Source organism: Propithecus coquereli, unplaced genomic scaffold, assembly GCF_000956105.1.
Source record: "Propithecus coquereli isolate 6110/MARCELLA unplaced genomic scaffold, Pcoq_1.0 Scaffold461, whole genome shotgun sequence".
Taxonomy (NCBI): Eukaryota; Metazoa; Chordata; class Mammalia; order Primates; family Indriidae; genus Propithecus; species Propithecus coquereli.
Genome location: NW_012150408.1, coordinates 29,034 through 38,334, shown reverse-complemented (window position 1 = coordinate 38,334; position 9,301 = coordinate 29,034).

The window sequence follows — 9,301 nt, the reverse complement described above, 5'->3', positions numbered from 1 at the left end:
TCCCGCCGCCCCGCGCCCTCCAGCGCCTCCTGCCCGGCGGACCGGGCTCCTTCATGGCCCTGCCTCCGCCTCGGTCCCCAGTTCTTCTGGCTCTTTCCTCCCACTTGGCCGCTTGGCCTGCCTCACTCCCGCTTGTTTTCTTTTTCTCCGCTTCTCCCCTGTCTCTCTCCTCTGTGTCTCTGCTCCCCTCCGTGGGTTGAGTTTCTCTCCTTTCCTCGGTCTCTGGTTCTCCTTCTCTCCCTCTGACTCCCAGGTGCCTTGCGTCTCCACCAACCCTCCCCCCCATTCTCTCTCTCCCTTCTCAGCGTTGCTGTCCCCTGCACTCTGTCCCTCCCTCCATGGCTCCCTAGGCCTCCTCCCCTCTCCTGTCCCTCCGAGCCCCCCAGGTCTCCCCCTCCATGGCGCTCCCCATCTGGTGCTCCCCATCTCTCACCCTCCACCCCCTGGCCAAGGCACCCCCAGGGCCAGCCAGGTCCCCCAGACCTGGCCATGATCTATTTGTACCTCATGTCCCAGTCCCATAAAAGGGGTTTACCAGTGGCAGAGACAGTGGGACCAGTGCTCAGGGGTGAGGCATATAAATCAGGAAAACAGGGAGAGAGGAAGTCGTTCTGGTAAGTGCCGGGTCGAGGGGCAGGCTGGGCTGCTCTGCAGACACCCAGAGCAAGGCCTTGGTCCTGGGGGCAGTGACCTGAGGAGGCCCACAGTTGCCTCCCCTTGAGACCCAGCCCTGGGCGCTGCAGCCCTCCTGCACCCACCTGGCTCTTTCCTTGGCCCCAGACTATGGAAGGACCTAAAATCCCCCCAGGGTTAGTGGAAGATTAGCCACACGGGAGCTGGCACTGGGCACAATTCTCCTTTGTCCTCAAAAGGAGCAGGTGGGCACTGGGGTCAGAGGCAGGTAGCCGTGATTCCAAGGTCACAGAGGCTAGATGAGGATCACACACAGCACCTGGCTCATGCCGGGTGCTCAGACAGAGCTTGCCCTGTGCCTCACTTTGTCCCTCTGAGGTTGGCACTATTAGTATCCCCATCTTACAGATGGGGAAACTGAGGCCACAGAGGGAAGGGACTGGCCCAAGCCGCACAACTCATAAGGAGCAGAGCTACAGTGTTTGAAAGCCAAAGTCTTTCAAACGGGGTCTCCCATGAGGCCCTCAGCTGCCACGTGGTGCCTGGTGGCCAGCACTCTGAGAATGGTCTCATCTCACTTTCCTTGTTCCCACTCAACAGGGAAGGAAGGTCAAGGGGCATGTGCACTATGGAGCAAGCAGAAAAGGCTGGGCCTACAGCTGCCCCCCACTTCCTTTACCCCCAACACCCTCCTCTTCCCGCTGTCCCACCTACCGTGTTCCTCCCCCCTCATCCCTGGGTCTCGCCAGGGCTTTGATGGCCAGGGGTGTTCAGCTTCAGGAAATTGGAGGCCTCCTTCCCGGTGCCCCATCCACGCAGGCTCAGGGCTGCTCCGGGGACTGTCCAATAGGACTGAAGTCCCTGCCTCCATCTCCAGGTAGGGAGGGCCCATGCCCTGCCAGCAGACTGGGGAGCCTAGCAGGGGTGCCTGGGGCCTGCCTTAGTGCTCCTCTTCCCAGCCCTCCTCAGCCACCCCAGCCCTGTATCCACCCATGTGTCTGTCTCCTGCCCTTCTTGTCTTTCTCTGGCCTTCCCCCACCCTGCCACTGCTTCTGTCTGTCTTCGTGTTCCTCCTGGTTTTTCTCTCTCTGTCTCTCCTTCTCTCTCAGTCTCTTCGCCCTCCCCTGTTCACTTTCTGTCTGTCTCTGTCTCTGTCTCTGTCTGTCTCCCTCCCTATCCCCACCCCTTCCCTCTCTCACCCCTCCTTCCTTCCTTCCTTCCTTCCTTCCTGTCTCCAGCTCATCTTGCCACATCCTGCAGCTCCCCCCACTGAGCCTTGAGGATACTGCTCTGTGTCAGCTCATCTCAGCCCAGCACACATGGCTGGTTCTGGGCACTGGGGACACAAACTCCCTGCCAAGCTGAGCAGTGAGGCTCGGGACATTCGGGGCTCAGGCCAGGCTCCGGAGTCCAAGTTTTCCAAAATAAAAGGGACGTGAGGAGTGCTGTGTGGCCTCGGGCAAGGCACTCGTCCTCTCTGAGCCTCAGTTTCCTCAGTCATAAAACAAGGACAGTCATAATAGCACACCTGCCGCTGGTGTGGTGAGATTGGAGAATACGACATAAGGTAACATAGCAAGCATATTACAGGCACTTGGCAAACACTGGTTTCTCTCCCCGTGTGGCTTGAAGCCCATGCTAGAGCTGGGCGGGGGGTGGAGGGTTGCAACAAGAGACCAGGGCCCCACTTCCTGTCCTGAGCCCCGTGGTGGCTGGCGGAGCCAGTGTCCACCAAGGGCGAAGTCCTGTGCCCAGCAGCACCCTACAGGATCCTACGCCGTCCTTGCTGCCAGGCTGAGATCCTCAGACCCGTTTCACAGATGGGCATTAGCAAGGGGAGGATTCGAACCCAGGTCTTTCTCCAGATCCTGTGCTTTCTCCCCTCTCCCCATTAGCTGGGAGGCCATCGGGCCAGGTGGGTCATGGTGGCAGCCGCCATACACCCCTGGCTGGGTGGGGAGATGCTGACTGCTAGGGGTAGAATGAATGAATGAAGGAACGAACAAACCCACAGCTCCCCAGCCTTGCCACAATGCGATGGAGTGTCCTCCCAGAGGGGATTTTGGAGGGAACCAAGAGGAGATGGGTGACAGCAAGGAGCAGAGTTGGGCGGACCAGCCCTGGAGCATCGGGGACCCCACTCTCCCTGGATCCTGCCCTTTCCGTTTTCCTTCATGGCTTCTGATTTTATCACGGAAAAGGTCTGCGTCTGGGGCTAACGTGTCCTTAGTGACTCTATAACGTTTGCCATTGTCCCTTTTCAATAGAGAGAAGGTCTCAAGCTCAGGGCTGCCAGCATCAGCGTTCTAGAATTTACGGACAGCGCGTCGTTTCCCTTCTGTTGCAGGTACTTTCAGGTTTGGCGAGTGGGGCTGGTTTTCCAGCACAGCAAAGGTGCGCGGCTCCCTGCGTCAGAGCGTGGAACGAATTCTTTCAAATGTACGTTAAAGGCAAATGTGAGTAGGTCATGATCCAGGTGGTATAAAAATGCCTGAAATTTGGGAAACTTGGGAAATGGTGGACGTTTCCCAAATTTCCAGGCAGGGGCAGGTCCTTGCGGCAGCGCCCAGTGGTCAGGGGCTAGGCTGGCCCCGGGAGGGTGGGCCTGGGCTCCCCACCCCGTCCCGTCCTGTCTGGGCGCTCCGCCTGCCCCGGCAGAGCTGGGAGGAGGAGGAGGAAATGTTTTTCTTCTTCAATTGGAAAAAACAACAGCGGGGCCAGGGCTGCACTGGGAGGAAGGGGCTCCTGCCCTCCCACCCCGGGCCTGGCCTCGGAGCCCGTTTGCCCTACAGGAAATGCTGCTGACGGCTGACTCCTTGAGCACTGCCTTATCGCAAGGAAGGTGCTGCAAACAGCTCAGCAGCCCAGCCACAGGCCTGTTTAGTGCCAGGAGCTGTCACTGCCGCCCTCGGGCTTGACCCGTCTCATTTCCCCTGGGAGCAACCCTGAGAGGCAGGTTTTGGAGTTGAGAGACCTGAGTTCCAGGCCCGGCTCTGACCCTGTCCACCGGTGTGACCACATGACACCACTGCTCCCTATGCCTCAGTTTCCATTTCTGGAAAGGGGGAGTATACTCCATCTCACAGGGCTGCTGTGAGGGTGGAGACATAGCCACGTGTCACAGTGCGGGCACATCATGAATGTGGTATCTGCTGACTGTCCAGCTCTGGAACCTGGGGTTCCTCTCCCCTAGACTCCCTGAGAGGAGCCATGTGGGCTCCTGGACTCGCGCATCCGTACCCCCCAGGACAGCTCCCCCACCTGGGTAGTGAGTATCAGCCTCCTAGTGGCTGCCGTTGAGAAGGCATCCTCCGTGCCCTTTGCCATGAAGGGCTTTGATGCAGGTCACCTCCTTTAATTAACTCTCCAAGGGGTCTCCACAGGCCTGTGTGGTTATTCCCTCACCTCTTCTCATACACACGGATGCCAAGGCTCAGAGAGGCCTGGGGGCCTGCCCGAGGTCACACAGCAAATAGGTAGCTGAAGTGAACCCTGTCCGCCTTACACCCTGACAATGGATCTCCTCCTCTCCCTGCCACCATATCCCACTGGTGTGGCCCAAGACGGGTGGGGTGATCCTCCAGTGGCAGCGCTGACAGGCGACATAGCACCCCTCACGCCGGTGTGTTCACATTGCAGACAGCGGTGCTGGAGTTACAGGTTCTCTATTGCTGTTTCCCCGCGGGGCCCGCGCCCTGCTGCGGATGTCATGGAGAACTAGGGGGTCCTTCCCCTCTTTGCATTCTAGGGGCCTTCTTCTGGGCTCTGGGTTTTTCCACTGCCACCTCCTCTGGATGCCACCCCGGGCCGGCCTTCAGGGTCCGGTTTCAGGGCCAGGAGTGGTGGCCTGCGTGCGCCTGTGGGAGTCCAGCCCCTGGGACCTTTGTCTCCTTTGTGTCCCTGTGTGGCTGGAGGAAATGGTTCTCATTCCTGCGTGTCAGCGATACCCTTTCCCGACTCCCAGCAAGTCCTTGCCCTCTGTGGTCAGGGGACTTGCAGGCCAGGGAGGGGACCGAAGTCCCTGGGCACTCATCGCGGGCGCCCGCCCTGCCGAGCCGCTGCGTGGCCCCTTTGTGCTGTGTGAGTGGGATAATGGGCGGCATTCTCAGACGTCCAGTCATGGGTCTGGGCCCGAGAAAGGACCCCGGGTGGCTCCACACTGAGGCCTCTGTCCAGCAGCAGTGGCAGAGGGGCAGGGCTGCCCCAGGGGCCCCCACCCACATTCCCCGGCTGCCGCCATCTCCCAGCCACAGCCACCCCAGCAGGCTGGGAGGCAGGCGCTCCCTGAGCAGACAGGAGGGGCAGCGTGATCGAGTCCCCAGTGACAGGAGCTGCAGGGAGGCAAGGCAAGTGCAGAGCTGATGAGGATGGGCATCGTGGGGGTTGAGTGCCTACTGTGCGCTAGAGGTTTGCTGGCGGGTCCTTACAAAAGCCACCCAGCAGCTGTGCTGTTGGCCCCATTTGATGGATGAGTAAACTGAGGCTCAGAGAGGTGAGGCTCTGGTCCTGGATTTGAACCCATGTCTGTCTGACTGTGTGCATTGCATCAGATGTTGAATGAGCACCTACTGTTTGCCCTGGGGACACAGCAGTGAGTGTGACCTGAGGCAGCAGGGCCGAGGGAATGGCCAGGGAGCCGTCAGCCAGCCAGGAGGATGGGAGCCAGCAGGGCGGGCTTCCTGGGGAAGTGTGGTCTGAGCTGGGATTGTGCAGCGCACACGATTAGTGAGTGTCCAACATTAACCTTCACAAGGCAGGGACTGTGAGCCCCATGTACAGAGGAGGAGACTGAGGCCCAGAGAGGAAGCGCCTCCTGGGGCCCTCAGGCTGCTCAGGGAGGAGCCGCGATTGTCACCCAGGCCTGGCTGTTCCCTACCAGGGCTGGGGCCCCGTGAGGGGAGGTGGGACCCAAGTCAACGCTATGAAGTTGTCATCCTGTGGTCCTGGTCCTGGGTTCCGATGCCAACCCCATGCTGCCTGTATGACCCAGAGTAAGTCCCTTTACCTCTCTGGGCCTCAGTTTCCGCACCTGTGATATGGGTATGAGAGTCACTATCTCTGCAGGCTGTGGGGACATTTACCTAGCACCTGGCTCATGGTTAATACTCTGTCAGTGACATTCATTATTAAATCATTGGCGGGAGAAGGTGTCGCTGCTCCCACCCTTCCTCCTGGCTCTGACTGTGGGAGGTGCTTCCCCTGCCCTGCCTTAGGGCTGGAGGGAGCTCAGAGCTGGCTCTGCTGTTTTGTCAGATGTACACAGGGCAGTTTTCCTGCCCGTCCCCTTCTACATCCTGCCCGCCAGGGCTTCAGATCCTCACCCCTCCTGCCCGTGCAGACCGACACCCTCCTGTAGGCCTGCTTCCTCCTCTGTGACACGGACGCAGCGTGTGGCCCCGACAGTGCCGGCCAGTGTTCGGTCTTTGCCCATGGCAGGGGCTGGGCCTGTCCTCAGTGGCTCCCGCAGCCTGGTGCTTAGTAGCTGCTCGGGGGGGCACCTCCGCCTCCCCAGGGCCCCTTGCCCCACCCTGGCAGAGCAAGCACGTGAGGTTTTTTGCCTCATTGCAGATAACAAAACAACAACAATGCAGCTACTCGGGAGGCTGAAATGGGAGGATTGCTTGAGCCCAGGAGTTTGAGTCCAGCCTGGGCAACATGGTGAGACCCCATCTCTTCAAAACAATAGTGGACTCTTCTACAGCCCTCCTGCGGTCTAGGCCCAGTTCCAAGTACCTTGTATATATTAATGTATTTAAACCTTACAACAGTCCTACAAAAGAGGTGCTATCCGTTTACAGGTGGGGAAACAGGCAGAAGGCACTGAAGTGACTTGCCTGAGGTCACCTGCTGGTGCATGGCGGAGCCTGGATTCCAAAGTCCTCATTCTCAATGAGCTTGCGTCTCCATGGCCCCAGACCCCATGCCAGTGGGCCCAGCGGGTCCTCTAAGTCCCGGCCTGGCACACACCCCCCTTGTCAGACCAATTCCCACCCTATAATGGCTCCTGGCTCCCTATATGCCCCAGTAAACTTATGAGAACTTTTTCTCAACTTTTTTTTATTTTTTATTTATTTATTTATTTATTTTGAGACAGAGTCTTACTGTGTTGCCCGGGCTAGAGTGCCATGGCATCAGCCTAGCTCACAGCAACCTCAAACTCCTGGGCTCAAGCGATCCTCCTGCCTCAGCCTCCGGAGTAGCTGGGACTACAGGCATGTGCCACCATGCCTGGCTAATTTTTTCTGTATATTTTTAGTTGTCCTGCTAATTTCTATTTTTTTTTTTAGTAGAGACGGGGTCTCGCTCTTGCTCAGGCTGGTTTCGAACTCCTGAGCTCAAACAATCCGCCCACCTCGGCCTCCCAGAGAGCTAGGATTACAGGCATGAGCCACCGCGCCCGGCCTTTTTCTCAGCTTTGATGCTTCCTGGGAGACCTGGGTAGAATAAAGCCGACCCTCGAGCCTCGGGGCTGGCCTGGGCAGGTACAGGCTGAAATGCAGGCGAGCCTCTTCCCCATCAGGCCCTCTTCCAGCGCCCCAAACCTGACCACTTGGTTCAGTCCCAGCCAATGCAGTGGGACTGACAAGGCCCCAGTCATCTTCTGAAACCACTGCTAGGTCTGAAAGGGGTAAGGGCTACCTGCAAGGGAGTGAGTGCCTATCACTGGGGGTATGCAAGCAGGAAGCCCTAAGGAGAGATGTACTACCCTAGGCGTGGCCCCAAATTGGACTAACAGCATGATTCTGAGATCCCGCTTGATTGAGCACTTGCTATGTGCTGAGCACACACACCGACCGGGACGATTCTCATCGCTACAGAACAGGGCAACTGAGGGGCTCTCTTGCATTCAGTCACAAACTGGGTGGATAGGAGAGGCTGGCACGGACAAACAGGGCCCAGGTGTACTTTGTCTTACTGGCCTGATGGCCTACATGAGCCCCTAGAGAGAACCCAGTGTCCAGAAAAGATGTTTCCACTCTTGCCTTCTTGGGGAACTTTTTGCATCCCTTAAGACCCGGCCCAAATGTCACCTCCTCTGGAAAGTCTTTCCTACCGAACTCCTAGGCATCCTTCAAGGCCTAGTCTAAATGGCCCTTCTTTGGAGAAGACTTCCTTGGGAATTAAAGCAGTATTAGGGGTTCCTCCACCTCCTTAGAGTTCCTCCCCTGAAATTACTCACCACCAGTGTGAGGGCATGTCTTTCCCAGGGGACTAGGAGATCTTCCAGGGTAGGATGCATGGTCACTACTACTGAATGTGGGGATGGATGACTGGCTGCAGGACCACCCCAGGACACCTCTGCCTAGCAGACACAGGATGGCCATGTTGGTCGCTGGAGGCCTCTCCCTGGGCAGTGCCAGACAGACTCTGCCGAAGCTGCCTCCCGACCCCCACTGTGCCCATTGGCCATCCTGACTGCCACGTTCACAAGACCAGGCCACAGCGGAGTAGCCTGCTCTGCCTGGTTTCACCTGGGAGACCCACCGTCCCTCAAGGTAACCCCCACACCTGATTCCCAGCAGAGATCTGAGGTCCTGCCCCCTCACCTCACCTCCACGTGCAGGCAGAATGCTGGGTGGAATAAGTCTGTCCTTCCTTCCTTCCTTCCGCCACCCTTGGCTAAGCACCTGCCGTGTGCCAGAAACTGGGGACATCATGGTGAACCCACAGGCATGGTCTGTGTCCTCAGCCCTGCCTCAGGGGGACACAGTCTGGAATCAAATAATTCAAGAATTACCTAACCACAAAGGACCACACATCCCACGAAGGGGCGATACCAGGTGGTTCTAGAAGAGTTTCTCACAGGGCCACTTGAGCCCGTCTTCCTTGGCCTGAGATCTGCAGGATGCACAGCAGTTAGGATGATGAAGAGAGAGCTGTCCCCATGGGGCACAGGGCAAAGGCTCAGAGGTGGGTGGCAGCAGGGGGCCCGGGAGGGACAGAAAGGAGGCCTTTGTGGGCGGAGCAAAGGACAGCACAGGGGCCTCTGCCTGAGGCTGGAGGCAGGCTGGTGCAGCATCCAGAGCTCTGTTGGGGGTGCTAACTTTGAGGGGTCCCAACCCCCAACCTGGCCTCTGGGCCACAGGGGCCTCCAGGGTCACTTGGTGCAGGCTCCTCTGCAGCCACCGCGTGGAGCTCCCCTCCCAGCCTGTTGGCCATGAAGGGGAAGGGCCTGCTCAGGGACAGCTGCCCAGGGATTGTGAGGGGTGAGGGTTGTTGCTGTCCCTGACCCAGCTCCCAGCCACCAAGAGGGAGGCGTCAGGGCCCCGCAGGGCCCACCCTGGCAATGAGCCTCCGCCCAGCCTGCAGCAGCCTGCAGGAGCCCATTGTGTGTGTGCACGTGGGCACACGTGTGAGGGATGTACAGGTGAGCAGGGGTGCACAGTGTGTGGAGGGTACACAGCAGGGTCACGTGCACAGACGGGGATCAGGTCCGTGTGGGGAGGAGCGTGCACACAGAGGGCTGTTGTGCCGCAGGCAGAGGGGAGTGCACGTGCACCAGGGCTGGAGCCTGCAGCTGCCAGGGACGCAGGATCAGCAGGATTCGGCCTGGGGATTCCAGCCCTTGGAGGCCATCAGGACCTTCTCTGTCAAGGGCACTGCCTGGTCCTGCTGCCCCTGGGGCTGAAGGACAGTTTCTCGTGAAACTCCACAATTTTTGTGGTCA